Source organism: Octopus sinensis, linkage group LG2 (assembly GCF_006345805.1).
Source record: "Octopus sinensis linkage group LG2, ASM634580v1, whole genome shotgun sequence".
In the NCBI taxonomy this organism is placed as follows: Eukaryota; Metazoa; Mollusca; class Cephalopoda; order Octopoda; family Octopodidae; genus Octopus; species Octopus sinensis.
The window spans coordinates 150,021,704-150,045,263 of NC_042998.1; the positions used below are offsets into that span (position 1 = coordinate 150,021,704).

Sequence of the window (23,560 nt, forward strand, 5' to 3'; positions counted from 1 at the left end):
CATAGAAAGGAAAACAGAAAGAAACAAGGAGAGAAAATAACGTGTAGTGGCTAGCGATCTATCATGGCGAATGCCGGACAGAAGGGTTATACAGGAGAGCTAGGGAGAAGGGGAGATAATAAAGTTGTGGTGATCCCAAAATGAAGATGCGCTTGTGTTTGTATAAGAGAGTTTTTTGTGCATGTGGAAGAGGGCTGGTGATCTTGATGTGTGCTTGATGTGTAGGTGTGAAAATGTGGATATATGTAGGAATATGTAGATGTATATGTATGTGTATATATATGTATATATATATATATTATATATATATATATATATATATATATATATATATATTATATATATATATATATAAAGTTAATCCAAACAAGAAAACAAAAAGACAACAACGCGTGGATGTGGAACAAATAAATAATTATTGGACGCTCAGGAAAGAAGGGAAGAAGGCGGGTACGACGTTTCGAGCGGAGCTCTTCGTCGGAAACATAGGGGAAAGAAAGATCCCGAGGTGGGAGAACAGAGGGGAAAAAATGCAAGTGGTCTTCACGAGGTCACATATATATATATAAGTGTGAGTGTGTGTGTATATATATATATATATATATATATATATAGAGAGAGAGAGAGAGAGAGAGAGATTTACTCAGATCCCCACCACACTGTATCATAACATCATAAAATATGCATGTTGAGGTAAGCAGTCTGGTCGTCAAATGTAGACGGAAACATGGCATTATCGATGGAAACGCGAATCATCCTCAGGTCTCTTTACTAACTACCGACATATCATAAGTCTTCTTGATCAGTGCTGGCTTACATCTACACAACAACAGCAACAACTACAGTAATATTTATACAAAAAACAAAGGAAAATAAAAGTGAATTTTTTTTTTCTAGATTTGTAGGAAGGCTAACTTTCAATTAAATGATGGAATAGTGATTGTAATGGCGGCAGTATATGAATCGGATGTGGAACGAAAAGCTAAATATTAGGTTGTCCCAAAAGTTCGTAAACACTTGCGAAAATTGAATTTTTACTCGCCAAGTACTAACAAAAACAACAAAAATTATTCCTCAAAATAAAGACCATTATTTTCCAAGACTTTCTACGAACTTTTGGGACAACCTTATATATTCTGAAAATATTTGAACTGAGAAAGCAAGGGCGCTAAAGTATACTTATGCTATGAATGTCATGTATTACTTCTCCAGCTTTTCTGCTACTTCAGCGTCTAAACACTAACAATGATAAGGAGGTAATGAGAAAGTTTAGGGAGAGCTGAACCGCAGAAGGTCTTCAGAGAAGAATCCACCGCTCTTTTATACAAGTGTTTCAGCCCTCAACTCCTTACGCTCTTAGGGGTCATGAATCTTGGATGCATTTCTGAACCCACATTCTGCGCTACAGCCTATACATTTGTGAATGGACTAGGTGCCCCAGAGTCAACAACAACAATACTTTAAGGGAACCTGTATGATGTCTCTTGACCTGTTAGAAATAGTAGCCAAATTTCCTTTAAATGACATTTCGTCGTCTTCAAAATTGGAAGGACATATTGCACAATGCAGCCCAGGACGGATGTAAACAAATAAACGGATTAGTCATGAGTAGAATGTCTTTGATTAGAGATCTGCTCAAGCTAGGTTAGATAACAACAACAGCAAAAAACTACTTCTACAGCTGCAATTACTATTACCACTGCTACTACTACCATCATCACTACCACCATCACCACCACCATCACTACCATCACCAGCACCACTGCCGCTGCTACCAGCATCACTCCATCACCACCACCACCATCACCACTACCGCCACTACCACCGCCACCACCACCATCACCACTATCGCCGCCACCACCACCACCACCATCACCACCACCACTACTACTTCTACTACTACTGTAATTTATAGAGTAACAACAACAAAAACCACAATCATTACAGCAACATCATCAGCAGCAACAGCAGCTACCTGGTCTGTTTATTTGTTGTGTTATTCCACGGCCTGGGGATCTACCATTAATATAACAGAGAGAAAACAGACGAAAACATCGAGAAAGCCAATCCTTAGTTCGTCTCATGACTATCAGAGGAGATTCTGTTCGTCGTCAATTGTTGCTATGACAGCAGGAACATGAGAGAGTTAGTCTCAAAGATTTCGTTGTGTTCCTGTGCAGAGCTGAAATATTTTCCATAGAAAATACTCCGACTGCGAAATGAATGAGAAAAATCCATTTTGGAGTAAAGAGGGAATCCTATAAAACAAAGAAACTAAACTAAAAAGAAAACCAGAAAAAGAAATATAAAGAAAGATAAGACTAATAATAAGAACAACAACAATAGAGATAGCGACAACAATAAGATGGTTCAAGAATAAACATATCTGTGATGAAATTTGTAAACAGGTTGTTTGTTAGAAGCTCGGGATTTGATGGATTTTTCAGTTTAGCAAATCTAGATTGGCGAATGAATAGATTGAAACTGGGCAGGATTTGAACTTGGATAGTTAAAGGTGGGAGGTAAATAATGAAGGTACATACCTCGACTATGTGAAGGCGCATGGCTCTGTAGTTAGAGCGTCGGGCTTACAATCGTAAGGTAGTGAGTTCGATTCCCGGACCATGCTGTGTGTTGTGTTCTTGAGCAAGACACTTTATTTCGCGTGGCTCAAGTTCACTCAGCTGTAGAAATGAGTTGCGACGTCACTGGTGCCAAACTGTATCGGCCTTTGCCTTTCTCTTGGATGACATCGGTGCTGTGGAGAGGGCAGGGTGGTTGTATGCATGGGCGACTGTTGGTCTTCCATAAACAACCTTGCCCGGCCTTGTGCCTCGGAGGGGAACTTTCTAGGTGCAATCCCATGAACATTCACGACTGAAGAAAGTCTCTACCCTTTTACTTAGCTTGGCTGTGTCACCGTTTCTACCGCTTTACCAACTTCAAACTGCAGAAGCTACAATAACAAAAACATTGGTTTCAAATTTTGGCACAAGGCCAGCAAGTTCGGAGGGAGGGGTAAGTCGATTACATTGACCCCCTCCCCCTAGTACTGAACTAGTACTAATTTTATCAACCCCGAAAGGATGAAAGGTAAAGTCGACTTCAGCAGAATTTGAACTCAAAACGTAAAAACGGACGAAATGATACTAAGCATTTTCTCCGGCGCGCGAACGATTTTCCCTGATCGCCGCCTTACACAATAACAATAATATAATCTGCAGCAATAGGCATACGAGTGGCTATGTGGTAAGTAGCTTGCTTACGAACAACATGGTTCCGGGTTCAGTCCCACTGCGCGGCATCTTGGGCAAGTGTCTTCTACTATAGCATCGGCTCGAACAAAGCCTTATGAGTGGATTTAGTAGACGGAAACTGAAAGAATCCCGTTGTATATATGTATATATATGTGTGTCTGTGTTTGTCCCCACCACCAACATCGCTTGACAACCGATGCTGGTGTGTTTTCGTCCCCGTAACTTAGCGGTTCGGCAAAAGAGATCGATAGAATAAGTACTAGGCTTACAAAGAATAAGTCCTTGGGTCGATTTGCTCGAGTAAAGGCGGTGCTTCAGCATGGCCACAGTCACATGACTGAAACAAATAAAAGAGAGTAAAAAGAGTAAAGAGTAATAGCAACAATGGCAGTGACATAAACGGGGAAAGGAAAGTGACAACAACAACAACAGCAACCATGTCAGCGGCAGCAACAACAACGACAACTATAAAGTCATCAGAAGACCAGTGATAACAACAATAACAACGGCGTACAACCATAAAAAGATCGACAATAACAACAGCATCAACGATAACAACTGTGACAAGGGCGATAGCGAAAATAGCAGTATCACTAACAATAATGATAACAAAAAGAATGACAATAACAACAACAAGACCACAAAAACAACGATAACAACAACAATAACAACAATAATAATTTGTTAACGATAGCATTCATAAGAGCGAAAAATAAGAACGACAAGCATAGCCACAAAAACGATAACAACAACAACAACAGCAACAACAATAACGACACTAATAACGACAGCAGTAATGTCAACAATGACAACCGTAGCAAGAACATCAATAACTGCGGTATTAGCGACAGCAGTATTGTCAACAACAGCAATAGTAACAACAACATCAACAACGATAATAATAACAACAACGACAGTAATAACTGCAATAACGACAGCAGTAATGTCAACAACGACAAAATCAACGGCGATACGGTAACGGTGGCAGTAACGGTAACATTCATATGAACAACACGGATGATGACGAGGATGATGAAGGGAAAAACATTAGCCGAAACAACCAAAACAACAACAACACCAGCGCAAGAAACAATGATATTAATGAGGACAGGAGCAGCACCGGCAGCAATAAAAATGCCAACAACAACAAAGCAAAACGAAACAAAACAAGAATGAAAATAAATGTTTATACCAAACAACATTGAAAACGCAAACAGCAACAACAGCAACAACAACAAAACAACAATAGTTGTTGAAATCTAATCACACATAACAATGAAAACAACAACAACAACAACAACAGTGATATTCACAATAACAACAACATTGACAACAAGAGAAATTTTATTTTTGTTTTTGTCGAAACTAAATCTAATCACAAACAACCGAAACAAGTGGGGAAAAAAGAACGCAGCGACAATAACGAGAGCAACATTAAAACTTGTAAATAACGTTAAGAATATAAGAGCAGCTACTACAACAGCTACTACTACTACTATTACTACTACTACTGCTAGTACTACTACTACTACTACTACTACTACTACTACTACTACTACTACTACTACTACTACTAAAACAGCCACCACCACGGCTACAACAACTACAACCACCACCACCACCGATGATGATGATGTAGCTGCTGTTATTACTACTACTACAACAACTACTACTACTGCTGCTGCTGATACTACTACTACTACTACTACTACTCTACTACTACTGCTACTAAAACAGCCACCACCACGGCTACAACAACTACTACTACCACCACCACCACCACCACCACTGATGATGATGTAGCTGCTGCTGTTACTACTACTACTATTACTACTATTACTATTACTACTACTATTACTACTACTATTACTACTACTATTACTACTACTGATGATGGTGGTGATGATGATAATACTATTACTACTCCTGCTACTACTTCTTATTATTATTCTACTACTACTACTACTACTACTACTACTACTACTATTGAAAACAGTCAATAACTGAAAATAACGATGGTGAAGGGAAAATATCATAGCAACAATAACAACTGCAATATCTGCAGGATCAGTTATAAAAGAGAAAAATAAAAGTGAAAAAAAAACATACGAAAAAAAGAAAAGCAATAATAACATGCATCCCAATAATAACTATAACAACATCATCATCAACAACAACGACGACGACAACAACAACAAAACCTGCAGCAGCAGCAACAGCAGCAGTAGCTTGCATCAGAATAAACAGCGGCAGCACCAATAGAAAATTACAAGAAAAGCAACAACTATAACGAGAGAAAACAACAACAACAGCAACAATAATTATAGCAAAAATAAGAACAAGAATAACAACAATAATATAGATACAACAACAACAACAATAGTAACACAAGCAACGATAGCAATGACGACGACCGTAACTAATAATAACAACAACGATGATGATGATGGCTGCTACAAAATCCAGAAGGATGATCACGTAGGTAAGGATGACGACGACGACGACAATGGCGACGGCGGCGGCGGCGGTGGTGAGGTTGATGATGATGATGATGATGATGATTATGGTGGTGGTAGTGGTGGTGGTGGTGATGATCATGATCATGACGACGACGACGACAATGATGACAATGATGACGATGACGATTATGATGATGACGACGACGACGATGATGATGATGATGATGATGACGACGATGATGATAATGATGATGATGATGATGATTATGATGATGATTATGATGGTGAAAGTGTTAAGTAGCAGTGTCCATGGAGTGGTGGTGCTGGTGGGGGTGATATCATTTTAGTTATTGTTATTTCAGTGGTGGTGGCGGTGGCATGATTGCGGTACTGGCGATAGTGGAGCGACAGTAGCGATGTCTGAGGGGATGGAGGTTCAGTGCTGGCATAATGGGAGTGGTGGAATCATTGCAGCTTTTGTTATCGTGGTGGTGGTGGTGGTGGTGGTGGTGGCGGCAGTGTTAATAGTTGTTGTTGCTGTTGTAGTGGTGGTAGTGAGAGTTATGGTAGTGGTGGTGGCAGCGGCGGCGGCGGCGGCGGCGGCGGCGTCGACATTGCTGTTGATGATGATGTGTTTTTGTAGATATTTCATACAGCCGATAAGATGATAGAGGTGATAACGGCAGCGGTAGTAGTGGTGGTGGTGGTGGTGGTGGTGGTGGTGGTGGTGGTGGTGGAGGTGATGGTGATGGTGATGGTGATGGTGATGGTGCTGCTGCTCCTGGTGGCGGTGGTGGAGACGGTGTCGGTGTGGGTGTTGTTTGTTGTTGTTGCAAATATTGGGTGTGTTGGGATGTTGGAGATAGAACGGGTGCTGGGGTAGACGGGTAGGATGTTCACTGAGTTTGATGCTTGCTGATTGGCGATTATCGTAACAAGCACGTCGCTGCTAGCGGCAATAACAATATAAAGATGACTACAATGATGATGATGATGATGATGATAACGACGAGGATGATCATCATCTCCATGATATGATGAAGACGATGTTGGTCAAGACAGTGATGATGATAATGATGATGATGACAACAACGATAATAGTGATTATAATCGTGTCTCGCTGTTCAGTGGTGATGATAATGTCGATGATGATGATTATTATCGTGTTCTCTTATGAAGGCAGTGATGATGATGATGGTGGTGGCGGCGGCGGCGGTGGTAGTGGTGGTGGTGGTGGTGGTGCTGATTGTTAACGGCGATAAAGGAAAATGGCGGCGATGACGTCAATAGTTACATCAATACGTCTTTCTCTTGTCTAACTTGTTCTCTCTCTTTCTCTGTTTATTTCTTTATTTCTTTCGACTGCACACATACATCCATCCACACAGATAGACATACTTATATACACATACACACAGACACATACAGATACTCAATCACTGGCGTATAAAGTTACATATACATATATATGCACAACTCACGCAAGAACATACGCACAAACACACACAGACACACATGCACATATATGCAAGTTCACACTCATGTAATGATACATATCCGTAAAGACACACACACACTCATATACACACATGTACAACAGGGATAAATAAATAGAGTTCCGTCGGTTTCAACGATGAGTAAGTGTTCACTCACGTAAACTCCCTCATCATTGTGTTAACTTTTAATTGGTTGTGTATTCCTCATACGCTTGACCCCTGTAATGTAAGCCACCCCTCACCCAGGTGTGACAAAGCTAACCTTTTAAATTACAGGTGTAATTCATTTGACAGCTTTCCATACTGTTTCCTTTCACCAAAATTTTATGACAAAGCTTGGAGTTGACCTATGGCAGATGACAACGTAGGTTCGAACCAAGAGTTTCATGATCTGTGAAACGAAAGTCTTAACCACTAGACTATGCTTACATCTGGAGATACAAGCAAATATATATACATTCATAGATACATACACACACACACACATACATACATACATACATACATACATACATACATACATACATACATACATACATACGTACGTACGTACGTACATACATACATACATTCATACATACATACGTACGTACGTACGTACATACATACATACATACATACATACATACATACATACATACATACATACATACATACATACACACATACATACATACATACATACATACATACGCTTATTCATGATGATTGCAACTCAATTTCGAGTAATGCCACAGCTTGATTGATCTCCAAAACATGAGTCAATACGGATGTGGCTTTTCAGTCCTACTAGGGGCCTTCACGCTTTTGCACAGACGTGACAACGACGGTCACCTCTTGATTCAGGTGTTAAGAGAGCATTACCTTGATTCATTCCTTTATAAATCCTTCATGGAAATTTTCATTGAGTGTTTTGCCTTTTTCGACTACATCAGGCCCATAGAATGCAACCCTTAATAGCGATACTAATAGAATTGGTAAAAGTCAGGTGATGCCTGTGCCTGAATCATTTTAAAGTGAAGAAAGGCCTTGCACGGGATTAACACCTCTCTCCAAACAAATTATGTATTTGCTCCCAAAGAAGAACTAGTCTACGCCATTCGATGCAAACTAAGTTACAAGTGTCACATCAGAGTTTTCTTTCTCTTAAGAAATCTCTTTCACTCCCACCAGCTGGATGGTCGTTGTTTCAACTGAATTCTTCCGCCCTTTACATGCATACCTACATACATACATACATACATACATACACACACACACACACACATACATACATACATACATACATACATACATACATACATACATACATACATACATACATACATATATATATACACACACGAATGCATATATCCACTTACATTTACGCAGAATCTTTAACTTGTTACCCGCGTGGGCCTGTGAATTGGCCAGAATCTGTTGAGATGACGGTGTTTTGTGATATTTCTCTACATTTACGGCTCAAACCCAAGCGTTTTAAACTTTATTGTCATCACTCTGGGTCCATTAATTAATAATCACCAAGGTCAATTATAGATCGTCATCGTGCATCAAGGGGTCACTCACCAAACTTTGAAGAAATTATTCCCTTAATATATTAAAGCTGCGAGGAAGCAGAATCCTTAGTGCCTGGACAAAATGCTTAGCAGCATTCCTTTCGATTCTGTATGTTCTAAGCCCAAATCCCATCGTTTCTATTTTGCCTTTTATCCTTTCGAGACCGAGAAATTAAAGAGTCTGTCTAGTACTAGGTCGATGTTATCGACTTTCCTTCCTTTCCCTTGAAAAATTACTGGCCTTGCGCCAACATTAGAAATCATTATTATATATTACTTTAAGGCAGCGAGCTGGCAGAATCGTTCGCGCGCTGGACGAAATGCCCAGCGGTATTTCGTCTGTCGCTACGTTCTTAGTTCAAATTCCGCTGAGGTCGACTTTGCCTTTCATCCTTTCGGGGTCGATTAAATAAGTACCAGTGAAACACTGGAGTCTATGTAATTGACTTAATCCCTTATCCTAAATTTCAGGCCTTGTGCCAACAGCAGAAAGGAATATTATATATTGCTTTCTTACATAAGCTCAGGCTCCTTACAAATGTTTCGGACAGGAGAGAATTGATGAATTCAGATATTTATATTTTATAGAAGGCAGAGAAAAATAGACAGCATAGTTGCAATCGGCAGGATTTGAACACAGAACGTAAATAATTGTATCTAGGTATCTAGTTGCCTTTTATTCTTCTACTTTTCAATCAGGATCATCCCCATACAATGAAAAAACTTTGCAACTACAAAGTTTGTAAAATTGGTGAATACTATTGGTTTCAAACTTTGGCACAAAGCCAGCAATTTTGTGGGAGGACGTAAGTCGATTACATCGACCCCGTGCTCAACTGGAAATTATTTTAGGAAATGCTAAGTTGACCTCGACGGAATTTGAACTCAGAACGTAAAGATAGGTATGATGCTTAGCGTTATTTTTCCCGGCGTACTAACGATTCTGGCAGCTCACCGCCTTAAATTAGTGAATAACATTAATGAAAACGTGTTGCTTAGTGTCGCGTCACTGTGTGGTGGTATGGTGAAGGTGGTCGATAAGTCCTGTAGTGTGGATGGCAGTTGCTGTAGTGAAGATAATAGTTGTTGCAGTGTGGGTAGTAAATAAGTGCTGGTAGCCGCGAAAGGTGGTCAATAAGCTGCTACAGTATAGATGATAGGTAAGTTCACAATAAATCTAGTCGGCAGCTGGGTTTCAGCTCCCAGTTGTAAAACTGTTCGTAACAAAGACACAAAATGACCAACAGACAATAGCAACATATACTGAGGAAGGTGGCTGGGACCTCTCGCTCTCTACTTAACCTTGACATATAGCTAAAGTTATCCAAGCAATCAACCTGAACCTTAAATCTACGAACTCCCGTTATATCAAAATTACAAACTACATTTAAGTTAAAAATACGACCTACTGCAGTGTTAAAACTATGTTTTACTGTATCGTCAAAGCTATGTTCTAATATAACCTTAAATGTACAAGCCATCGAGATGTTAAATGTTACTCCACTCGTCAAGACACTTCAGACTCTGGCCAACAGACCTGCTGGCTCCACTTTCTGCATTCTTTATCACTACTACTGCGGTCTATGCTCCTCGGAACTGGCTGACCTCGTGCCACCTCCAAACATTTGCCTTTCCCCTTATTCATCATCGTATTGTGTCCACAGTAAGTCGTTCCTCCCAAAACGTGAACCTTCCCTGTCTCAGGTACCTGGATACAGCAGCCAACATATAGATGGTCAAAATGGAAAAAAATGTCCAGCTCACCATTCGGAAATGGAATTGTTTGCGAGAGTCATGGGCCCATCCACTTCCACTAATAAAATTAATGCAAAAATGCTAAAACTACGAGTTAGAGCAGCCTTATGACTATTGTAGCGATCTGTATTATATTATAACCACACACGCACGTGCGCAGGTACACGCCATTAATATTTTATCGTTCGTCTCTCAAGTAATATTATATATATAGCAGGGAATAAACTATACTTATTTCTCTTAACCATTAAAATTAGTGGTAATATTATTAAGGTTATGAGCTGGCACATCGAGATTACATCGGGCAAAATGTTCATCCGTATTTCTTGCGGTCTTTGCGTTCAAACACCGCCGAGTTTAACTTCATTTGCTGTCCTTTCGAGTTCGATAAAATAAAGTACAACTGAAGTACTGGAGCCAATGTAATCGACAAAAGCCATCCCCAGAAAATTGCTGTCCTTGTGCAAAAATTTGAAACTTGTTATTCTTGTAGGGTTTTGGCGTGAATGGACGTGGTTCTAATACTGATTAGAGAAAATTGTAACCAAATTTTACTAATGATTTTTTTCCGTTTTTTTTTTCTGGGTGTGGGTGTGGGGCTGTCGATTTTTCTGGGGTTTTTTTTCTTTTCGTACAAATGACCTATGAACATTTGAGCTGTAAAATAACCTTGAGCAGAAACATAACCAGTCGTTTAGACATAATTTAATTTTTTTGAAAAAAAAAAACAGTCTTACCATTCTATTCAATATGATTTTTGTCTATGATAGGAAAAGGAAGTATTAACTAGAAAAGAAGTTGCAGTGGTTTCACCCTCACAAAGATTTTTAAAAAACCATTATTGTTTGAAAACAGGAAAACGAATGGAAAGATAAACAAAAAAAAGTGACAAGGAAACGAACATATGACTGCAGTCACAATTTGACGCACAAAAACTCAAATTTGCTCGACGTAAGCAAAAATAGAAATACTAAGAGTAATCCAAAATTGTAAGTTAATAATACAACTGATAATATTTTGGAAAGTTTTATAAGCCAAAAAGAGGTTTTAAACATGTGCCGATTCTAGGGAAACAAAGGTATGTGACGGCCGTATGTAATAAAGTGTGTGCCTCTTTGCCAAAAAGAATTTATCTAAGAACGAGTAACGAATAAACTGAGATATCTCAGCTTCATGAAAAACGAAGGGAGCATTAATGTTCCTTAAAAGGAACACCTTATGAAAGCTATAGATGATATAGAGAAAAGGAATACGGCAGTGTACATCAAAACGGAGGACGAAGTAAGACCGTGAGGGTTACAGCAACGAGTATTGATGGAGACGTTGACACATGTTACTTGTCACGTGGTCATTTGCACGGACACTGCCGGCCGAAGTTGAGCCTTGATGTGACGTGGAGTAGCATGAGGTCAAATGAGGCCTGTTTAAATATAAAGGTCCTGATAAACCTCGAAGACAAGAGTGACCCCAAGCTATACTTCACTGTTGTTTTCAGAGACAAAAGTGATAATAACATTGGAACGTCTGTTATATCTGTAGAGTCATTTCAAGGATCTCTGCCCAGAGAAACAGGAATCGGCGAAAAAGAGAGTGACAGCAGCAGTTCTCAAAATCTATCGGCTCTGTCAACAGTGTTCGACTAGTTGCAACTTTAAGATTTGCAAATGGTATTCCATGGTTCCTCTATTCTAAAAGTTAACGAGCTCCATTCGTTCTGTCACAATCAATAATATCACATCTACATCAAGTCATTCACCGAATCTCTTGCACACTGATGTGGCATGTGTTCCAGATATGACCACCCATTCATTTTTCCGGATATAATATATCTAGAACTATAGTAATTTGATTTGATTGTTGTTGTTACCGGTGGTGGTCTACGAAATGACGATGGTAATGATGGTGGCTGGTGTTATTGGTTGTACCAGAACTATAGGCGGTGGTGAGATGATGATGGCTGTGTTACTTGCTCACAATTGCTGCTGTTTAACCTATTGTCGCAGACGTTCCAAAGTCGTCCACACTACCTTCAGTGACGCAGTACAGTCTACATAGTGATGGTTATTTGTAGCAAATTAGGCCGTCCTGTCAATAGTCTTTCGTCCGCTCAAGTTTCATGTTGTTGTTGTTTAGCCCAAGGTCAGTTGATTAAAGAAGTTTTAGAAGTGACTACCCTGTATTTTGCATGTATAGGACTCCACTGTCTCATGTGTTCTTCCATAATGATGACAGGATGAGAGTTGACCGACATCTGGTTGCTATTACATGCAAGCTGGACGACAACGTTGAAACGTTAAGTTTCTAGTCGTTATTGTTACTGCTAGTGGTGCTGCTGTCGCTGCTTCTCTTAAAGGTGGAATTACTGTCGCTGTCGTTAACAGTGGCAGTGATGGGGGTAGTGGTAATGGTGGTGGTGGTGGTGGTGGTGGTGGTGGTATAGCAAATGGTGATAATAATAACGATGACGGTTTTGTTGGTGGTGGTCTTAATGTTTTTAATATCGTTCTTGTTTGTTCATGTTGCTGTTGTCGTTGTCTGTGGTTGTTGCTGATGGTGATGTTGTCTTCGCTGCTAATTTTTTATCTTTTCCATTATTGATTGCCTGATGGTATTGTTATTGTTATTAAATATTGTTGCCTTGTTGGTTTTCTGTTGGTGGTGATAATGGTGGTGGAGTAGTAATAGTGGGGCTCAGTCATGGTGGTAGTGGCGGCGGCGATGGTGGTGGCGGTGGTGGTGTTGGAGATGGCGGTGGTGGAGGTGTTGTTGTTGTTATTGGTGGTGGTGGTGGTGGTGGTGGTGGTGGTGGTGGTGGTGGTGATGGTGGCGGTGGTAGTGGTGGTAGAAGTATTACGGTACTGGACACGGTGGTCATGATGATGATGATAATAATAACATTGACAGTATTGAATATATTGATATTCCCTCGATTGATGATGATGATGATGATGATAATGAGCAGGAGGACAAGGAGAGGGAGGGGGAGGAGAAGAAGATGAGTGATAGTGATGATGACGAGCAGGAGAATGGTGGCGGCGGCGCTTGCGAGGGTAGTTGTGATGATGATGATGATGATGATGATGATGATGATGACTACGACGAGGATGATGATGATGATATTTAGCTGGGCGTGATGATGACGGTAATGGTGGCGGTAATTCTGATCATAATGACGACGAGGGTGAGGTTGATGACGAAAAGGATGATGATGGTGATGGTGATAATGATGATGATTATGAAGATGGTGACGGGGATGCCCATAGTGATGCTGATGCTACAGCAATTAGTCTATTTCCCACAAGACATCGGCTAAATACACTTAGCAGACATCAGTTTTGGCGCAAAAGTTCCTCTCGTCATGAGAAGATCGATACGGGAATACACACGCATGCACACACACATACACATACACACACACACACACACACACACAAAAACACACACAAACACACACATACACACACACATACACACACATACACACACATATACACACATACACACACACAGAAGTCCTCCAGACACACACAAATATATGTATATATGCATACAGCTAAAGAGACACAGGCGCACAAACGCGCACACGCACACACACACACATTTGCTCACACACATCAGAGAGTGTACGCGTGTGTGTATTTGCATATATACGCGTGTGTGTCTGTGCCCTCTGTACTTGTATGTATGGTATATATGATTTTATATCTATACATTTATGTGTGTGTGCATATATATATATATATATATATATTATATATATATATATACATACATATATATACACACGCACTCAAACTCTTACTCATTCAAGAATTGTATCTGTATGTGTATGTTTGTACATATATATGCACATACAAACACACACTAGCGCAAATATATTTATTCACAAACATACATGTATATATATGTAGTACGAACGTATGTAAGTATGTATGTATGTATGTATGTCTACATACATACCAACTCCTACCATCCACACAGCTCTAATATCGCCAGCAGGTAGCAGTCTGGTTTAAATATTTAATCTTTTTTCTTCTGTTTTTCTTTGTTATATTTTTTATTTTGTTGTTGTATTTTGTTGCCGTCATCAGCTTTGTTGTTGCTGTTGTAGTTTCCGTTGCATTTTTCACAGGTTCTTGTATTGATTGGAGAAACTTAGGATGACGTCCACACTTCTATCTCTCCTGTTGCGCTGCTGCTGTTCGTGATGTCGATCACATTATTATTATTATTATTATTATTATTATTATTATTATTATTATTATTATATTATTATTATTATGGTAGTGATGTAGCAATATAGTTAGCACGCTAGACAAAATGCTTAGAGGTATTTCTTTCGATTTTACGTACTGAGTTCAAATTCCGATGAGGTCGACTTTGCCTTTCATCCTTTCGGGGTCGATGAAATAGGTATCAGTTGAACACTATGTAATTGACTTGCCCTTTCCCCTCAAAACTGCTGGCCTTGTCTCAAAAATTGAATAAGAATTGCTAAACGCAGAAGACATCTTTTGTGCTGCGATACCGAGGTTGAAAAGCTATGTTGTACATCATGAAGAAAGAATACTATTGTTGGTTAAAACTGTCCAAAAAGTTACTGAAACAGTCGGAGAATTTAAGAACGGAAGGAAGAACAATAGAACAAGTCGCTGGAAAGAAAAAGCATTACGCGACCAATTTTTGCAGCAAAACGAGAATTTTGGAAGTAAAAGACGCTGGTGTAGCTGAAACCGGAAACGAGAAACAGTCACTATTTATAGCAGCTCGCGAAAAAGCCATTAGCACGAATATTTAAAGGCAAATATTGATGAAATGCAGTTAGAGGGCAAACACAGACGAAAGGATTGATCACCTGTTGAGCGAATGCTGTAAGCTAGCACAAAAAGAATATAAACACAGGCATGACTGCGTAGGTAAGATTTGCTTTAGGAAGTTAGCCAAGTGTGTGGATTCAAAGCAACACAAAAAGTGGTATGAACAAGAACCAGAGGTAGTGACAGAGAATAAGAATTATAAGATTTTATGGATTTTCTCCATAAAGCCAACCATACTGTGAGACAAGAAGCAAGAAGACCGGACATGATTGTAGAGGATAACATAAACAATGTAAAATCACAGGCTTTGTAATAACAACAGAGTAGATAGCAAAGTAATTGAAAAATTTGTGCAATATGAAGGTCTAGCCAGAGAGATGAAGAGATTGTGGAAGACTAAGTTGACAATTATTTTCCAAGTAACTCGTGCATTTGTCACAACACCAAAACTGCTACTTAAGAGGATGAAGATAATGGAATTGAAACTAGCATTGTAGACATGCAGAATAGTGTAATCGTAGATTCTAAAGATTCTTGAGATTTGAGGAAATGTTGTCACCAATAATAGTTCTAACAATAAAAATGGACACAACAACAACCAAAATAACATCATCATCATCATCATCAACAACAGCAACAATAATAATCATTTCAACTATAGGCACAAGGCCTGAAATTGGTGGGGGGGGGGACTAGTCGATTACATCGACCCCAATGTTTCACTGGTACTTAATTTATCGACCTCAAAAGAATGAAAGGCAAAGTCGACCTCAGCGGACGAAATACCACTAAGCATTTTGCCTGGAGAGCTAATGATTCTTCCTGCTGCAGCCTTAATAATAATAATAATAATAATAATAATAATAATAATAATAATAATAATAATAATAATTATAATAATAATAATAATAATAATAATAATAATAATAATAATAATAATAATGATGATGATGATGATAATAATAATAATAATAATAATATAATAATAATAATAATAATAATAATAATAATAATAATAATAACGATAATAATAATAATGACCTGGAATTGAGAGAGCGTGTCTTAGAAGTCATGAATTGCGACGAAAGAACTTTCACAAACACAACTTCTCGATTGACTGAACAAACGATTAATCAAACAATCGATTAGTTAGTTGGTTAAATACTTAAATAATTAATGAATAATAATGAATTGAAACTGAACCACTGCTTGTTTTATTATCTATTGGCTTAATGACCCACCCGAGATATAGCAAAAGAATGACCTTTTCTTTGTTACCCATAAGGGTAGGAAGGGTGAGAAAAAAATTTTCATTGGGGGTTACAAAGAAGGAAAACGTAGAGTGTGAAGACAAGTTTACAAGTACGATAGTGAGGCGGTGAAAATGCAACGCAATATATATGAATGGGCGTATTAGGATTTTAAATAAAAATTACGACATAATACGCAATAATTTAAACAAGATATAATTAAAAGGAAGTAAAACGTGACTCTGTTGGTTTATCTATTACCAAAGAGTGTTCGAGTGCAACCACTTTTTCTTTTTTTTTCCTTCTTTGTTTTTTGTTATTCTAGGTTTTTCGTAAAGTCCGTTGCAGCGTAGATGCGTAATACTGATTATTAATTGTTCGTTTGAATTTAGAAATAGGATGAAAATTACGTCATCCTTGTCCTCTTTATTTCTTCGCTGTCTTTCTCAGGAAGAGTATCATTATTATTTTAAAGAATTCTTCCTTCTCCCTCATTTTCATTGTTTGAGTCTTCTTTAAGATTGTTTCCTTTTCCATTTCGTAGGTTCGCAACTATCATTTCTTCGTCATCGCAAGATGGTTACGTGATCTTACTTATTGATACGAATACCCGACATTTTTGCTTATCTACTTCTAATACTGTTCAGTCTTTCCAGTTTTTGTGACCATTCGGCTCTGAAGTGATTTCCTGCCTTGTCTCATTAATCTTATGCTCTTTTTCCCAACGTTTTCTCTTGAGCACAGGTTTATAAGTTTCGGAAGTTATTAGAATTTTAAAATCCGTCTTAACACCTCCTGACTCTGTTGTTGTTGTTGTTGTTGTTGTTTGTGGTGGTGGTAGTGGTGGTGGTGGTGGTGGCGGCGGTAGTGCTTTTAACCAAATGCCTATACTACCATACAGAAGTGAAAGTTACCCTTGGCTCTACGTCGTTTCCCATGTCACCATCATTCTTGTATTTCTTGATCCCATGTACTGGACCATAACTATATAGTCAGAGATGAGTCTTACAATTTCAGCCTGTACTTTGGCTGAGTTTTCAGTTTTAAAAGCACAACAGATACCGCCATAGCTTTTGCCTTTTTTTTTTAAACTTGAGAGGATTTCTCTCCATAATATCCTGAGGTTAAATTACTCCACTTCCGTCCTTTCTGAGTCAGAGATATGTAATTTTTTTTCCCTGCGCTCTCCTACATTAATTCTTGTGACAGGAAACTACTGTTCAGCTTTACAAAATTTTCCCAACTCCATCTTTTTCTTTTGACTGCGATAAGTAAAAAAATTCTCTTTGTTCTGTTTATGTTAAGAGAAGGATCGCATTCACACAGTTACTTCTACAGGAACGAATCGTGATGTTTGACTCGTTATAAGAACGTACTGTTGTTGATGTTATTGCTACTGTTGTTGTTATTATTGCTGTTGCCTTCGTTGTTGTTGTCGTTGTTGATGTTCTTGTTACTATCGATATTTTCTAATCTATCTGTTAGAATATTTGAAACATGCTTTTATATGCACTTCTTACTAAGCGGAAGCATATGGCGTAGCGGTAAGAGCGTTACGCTCAAGGTTGTGGTTTCGTTTCCTGGACCAGGTGATGCGTCGTGTTCTAGAGCAAAGCACATAATTTCACGTGGCTTCAGTCCCTTCAGTTAGCTAAAATAAGCAATCCTGCGAGGAAACCTGGAAATCGGCCTTGTGATCCTATAGATCAGGAAAGACCTTTGATCCTTACTTTTTACTTTTTGATTGTTTAGTAAACATTTCGATTTTCGTGTTGTTTTTTTCAATTAGTTGTATATTTTTCATTTTGTTTTTTTCCTTTTCTTCTGTTGTTGTACTATTTAGTAATAAAACATAAATATATATGGTAGCCATTTCAGATGTCGAAATGTAGTTCGTGTCAATAAAATTCAAAAGGTTTGTAAAATAACTTTTTTTCTTTTTTATCTAAATCTGATAGTGAAATCGGATTTTCTTCGATAATTATAGCTCTTTTTAACTAGTTCTCTATGGACATCTCTATTCAGTTATGCTTGAATAAACCGTATCTGGAAAGATAAATTAAAACGACAATTTACACGACGGAACTCGCATAATAATGATAATAATAACAATAACAACAACAACAACAACAACAACAACAACAACAACAATAATAATAATAATAATAATAATAATAATAATAATAATAATAATAATAATGTAAATCTTCCCTCGAGTAAAGATACTTAGCCAAAGAAAAAGGACTTGAGACAATAGAAGAGTTGAAACAGCGTATCATGGCAGTAGAAGGGAAGCTCTCTAGATATCAGAAAAGAATAGATCAGTATCAACAGAATAGATTATTTGAGACAGACCGAGGAGATTTTATGACCAAATAAATAGTGGAGGACGAAGTACTGAGGACGAGAAAGTTAATGCTGAAGAAGCTAGAAAGTTCTGGAGTAATATTTGAGATAATCAAGTCAATCATAATGGAGATGCAGTACGGTTAAAGAAAGTGAGGGAAGAAGTAGGGAGTGAGAAGCAGCCATAACCATTTGCAGATTTATTTGGGCATTAATGAGTAATTTTATGAAAAATGCCGAATTGGAAGGGCTCAAGGCCAGATTTAGTTCAAGGTACTGGCTATAGAAATTTAATAGTTTACATGAGAGGCTGAGCAACTTCAGGATTGCTTTAATGGAGGAATAATACCAGATTGGATGACTAGAGGGAGAACAATACTCATTATGAAAGATAAGAGCAAAGGTAATACAGCTAGCAACTATAGACCAATCTCTTCCTTATCATCAGTGTGGAAGCTGCTAACAAGAATGCTTTCACAAAGCAATTACGAGCACCTTGACAACCAGAATTTACTACCAGAAGAACAGAAAGGTTGCAGAAAGAAGGAAAAAGCAGTTCTAAATTAAGTAAATGCTAGAAACAAAAGTCCAACAATAACATGGATAGGTTATAGGAAAGCCTATGACATGATCTCACACTCATGGATAAGTGGATGTTTGAGTCTATTTAGTATAGCAGACAACATAAGAGAATTACTTAGTTTTAGCAGGAAGAAATGGAAAGTATATCCCTACTCTGTCGACACACTCTTGGAGAAAGTTAATATCAAAAGAGGAATTTTTGCGGAGAGACTCGTTGTCCCCTTTAATATTTGTCTTATGTTTGATTCCCACTCAGTTTAATATTAAGGAAGGCAAAGGCAGGGCATCAATTACGAAACAGTAAGGGGAAAATTAACCGTTAGCCCTATATGGATGATCTGAAGCTTCTTAGTAAGAACGAAAAAGAAATGGATTCCTTAATACTGACAAGAAGACTCTTCATCAAAGATACAGGCATGGAATTTGGTAGAGATAAGTGTGCAATATTAGTCATGAAAAGGGGACAGGTAGTCACCAGCGAAGACATTCAATTACCTGACGGCTAGACATTAAAATCATTGAAAGGAAGAGAGAGTATCTAGGAGTATTAGAATCTGACAGAGTACTAACTACAGAAATGAAAACGATAATTGAGGAGTATATCAGAAGGGTAAGAAAACTAATGAAGTCAAAGCTAAATGGTCCGAATTTAATGAAGGCTGTAAATACTTGGGCAGTATCATTACATAGATACCCAACAGCTTTTGGAGATTCGACAAAAACTGAATTAGCAAAGCTAGACAGAAGAACTATGAAGGAATTCAATATGAAGGGAGGACATCACCCTAGGTTAGGAGTAGCAAGATTACACCTACCTAGAAAGGAAGGAGGAAAAGAGTTAATATCAGTAGAAGACTGCATGGGGTTAGCTAGAGTAGATATAGTCTCTTATGTAGGTAATAGTGAAGAAAGTTTATTAAAAGCTGCTAGAGTCACAGCAAGACATAGGGAAAACCCAAACAAAGTTAAAAAACAGAAAAAAGAACAGAAGTTATCTGACTGGTAGGAGAAATCGTTGCATGGTAGATTTCCAAAGATAGTTGTAGCAAATAGTTGTAGTGAGACATGGTTATGGTTGCAGAAAGATGAAGAGGGAGATAGAAGTTTGTTAGTAGCTGCACAAGATCAAACATTAAGGACTAATTAGTTAAAAGCCAAGATAGATAAAAACCAAGTAGATTCCCAATGTAGATTATGCAAATCAAAAGAGGAAAGCGTTACTCATATAGTAAGTGAATGTAATATGCTGGCACAGAAAGAATACAAGAAAAGACATGACAACCTAGTGAGAGTAATCCACTGGGAGTCATGTGGAAAGCTAGGATTTGAACATACTGATAAATGGTATGATCATGAACCTAGTAAAATACTAGAAATTAAGAAATACAAGATGTTGTGGGACTTTAACATTCAGACTGACAGAGAGTAATAGAAACTAGAAAACCTGATTTAGCATTAATAGATAAAGAGAATAGAAAGTACCAGATAATTGACTTTACAGTCCCAAGTGATGAAAAAATCAATATGAGAGGTATAGAAAAAATAGCAAAGTACCAGGATTTAGCCATTGAATTATAGAGACTATGAAAAGTGCAAGTAAAATGTATCCCAGTAGTTATAGGTGCATTGGGTACTATCCGTAAAGATCTGAACAAATGTATAGAGGAAATAGGCATAAAACCCATTCTAGCACAGCTCCAGAAAACTGTGTTATTAGGGACAGCTAGGATACTTAGGAGGGTTCTTGGCATCTAAGGCTAGTTGTTGTAGCCCGATGTTAGGATGCTTTTCTTTTCCAACTGTGCAATCTGTTTAGTGTATATATAATAATAATAATAAAATAATAATAATAATAATAATAATAATAATAATAATAATAATAATAATAATAATAATAATAATAATAATAAATAATAATAAAAAATAATAAAATAATAATTAAAAAAATATTCAGACAAATACATAACAAAAACACCAGGACTTACAAACACATATAACATACAGAAAATTGCACTACTAGGCACTGCACACATCCTACGCAGAACACTTTCCATACAATAACCAACAGAGCATCACAACAAATCACAGCACATACCCAAGGCACACAGAGCTGCGCTCGGTAGTGAAGTGAAAGCACGCTATCAAAATAAAACTACTGAATAATAATAATAATAATAATAATAATAATAATAATAATAATAATAATAATAATAATAATAATAATAATAATAATAATAATAATAATAATGCACAAACAAAAGACACACTCTATGTAGTAAATATCTAATAATATAAAGAACCCCCACATGTATTCTACAGGCCGGATACCCAACATAAAAAAACAATTCACACTATGCAAACAACACACAATACAAACACTAATAAAAAAAGACTACAACCAAACCCCATAAAACAAACTCGTGCAATACAATATCGGGAAGAGTTTGCACTTCCCCAATAACATAAAAGATCACAAAATGCTGCACACACCTCAGCAACACGCAAGTGTATTTGGTGATGCAGTAGAAATTTACCTGAAACTACCAAATGTTGAACGATAATAATAATAATAATAATAATAATAATAATAATAATAATAATAATAATAATAATAATAATAATAATAATAATAATGATAGTATTCTGCTCATTACCACAGATTTGCTTGTCAGTTGTTTGACCTTAACCAGTTGAGCATGTCCCTTAGTAGCTGACGATATGTTGCATCTCTGATCACGAGTAGAAGTAGTGGGGAATATCATAGCCATGTGTTGAGAGAGATTCTTTGGGGTTTGAATAATTCACCTTTGGAAACATGGGCGATTCGTTCAACATCCTTAAACAATCCTTATTCAAGGACCTTTTGAACGGGATGGGCTAGTCGACCAGAACAAAATTCTAACTGGGTCATGCACTGTTTATCTTGATATGAGATCACCAGGTCGCGCACATATGGTTGTGATGCATGTGCCTAGTGTACCCTTATCAGACGGGTAGTCATAGTGGGTATAATGGGCTTCGTATATTTTACCCCAGTGCCACTTTGATGGCATGAACTGCTCTCTCACTTAATAATAATAATAATAATAATAATAATAATAATAATAATAATAATTATAATAATAATAATAATAATAATAATAATAATAATAATAATAATAATAATAATAAAATAATAATAATAATAAAATAATAATAATAATATAATAATAATATAATATAATAATAATAATAATAATAATAATAATAATAATAATATAATAATAATAATAATAATAATAATAATAATAATGATAATAATAATAATAATTCAAGTTTGGGTAGAAAGCTAGCAATTTTAATGGGAAAGGACAAATCGATTACAATTCTTGTTAAGTACTTAATTTTATGGAGCCGAAAAGACGGGAGCTAAAATCGACTTCAGCGGGATTTGAACCCAGAATGTAAGGAGTCGGAAGAAATACCGCTAATCATTTTACCCGGCGTGCTAGCAATACCCAAAATTCCCAGACCAGACGGTGCTCAGGGTTTCTAGCGCAAAAATCTCTTAAATATATACAGCTATACACGACCCATTTCGTATTGACTGCAGTGAAAACAGAATGCCAACATGGATGACAAAAGGAAGGACAGTGCTGATATGAATGGACAAAGAAAGAAAAGAGTTAAGTCAACAGTTTATTAAATGTTTAGCATTATTCTGGATGCTAGAGGAGCAAAAATATGTCAAAGAAAGCTGCTGATCTGCTGTATATTATCGTAGGATATTAAATTAGAAGACTTTAGCTGTTGGCTGGATAGATTACAGGAAGGCTTACGAAAATGTTCCACGTTGCTAGCTTTTGGAATGCCTGAGAACGCTTGGAGTCAGTGAGAGGATAAGCAGCTTTTGGAGGAAATGTAATGAGTGCGTGGGAAGTAGAAATGGCATGCGTGAATGAATCGTTAGGAAACGTAAAAATGCGCAAGGGAATTTTCCAAGTAAACTCACTCTCTCCACTACTCTTCGTCTTTGCGTTAATTCTCGTGACAATTATAC

General features: G+C 37.5%; 1 long non-coding RNA gene across 1 annotated transcript; it reads left to right on the forward strand.

The window, feature by feature from the left end:
- Positions 1–696: 696 nt before the first annotated feature.
- On the forward strand, positions 697–21,288 carry LOC118761966. The gene is made up of 3 exons (XR_004997762.1): positions 697–708; positions 1,641–1,644; positions 21,086–21,288. It is a non-coding gene; the product is annotated as an uncharacterized LOC118761966 (long non-coding RNA).
- The last annotated feature ends 2,272 nt before the right edge of the window (positions 21,289–23,560 follow it).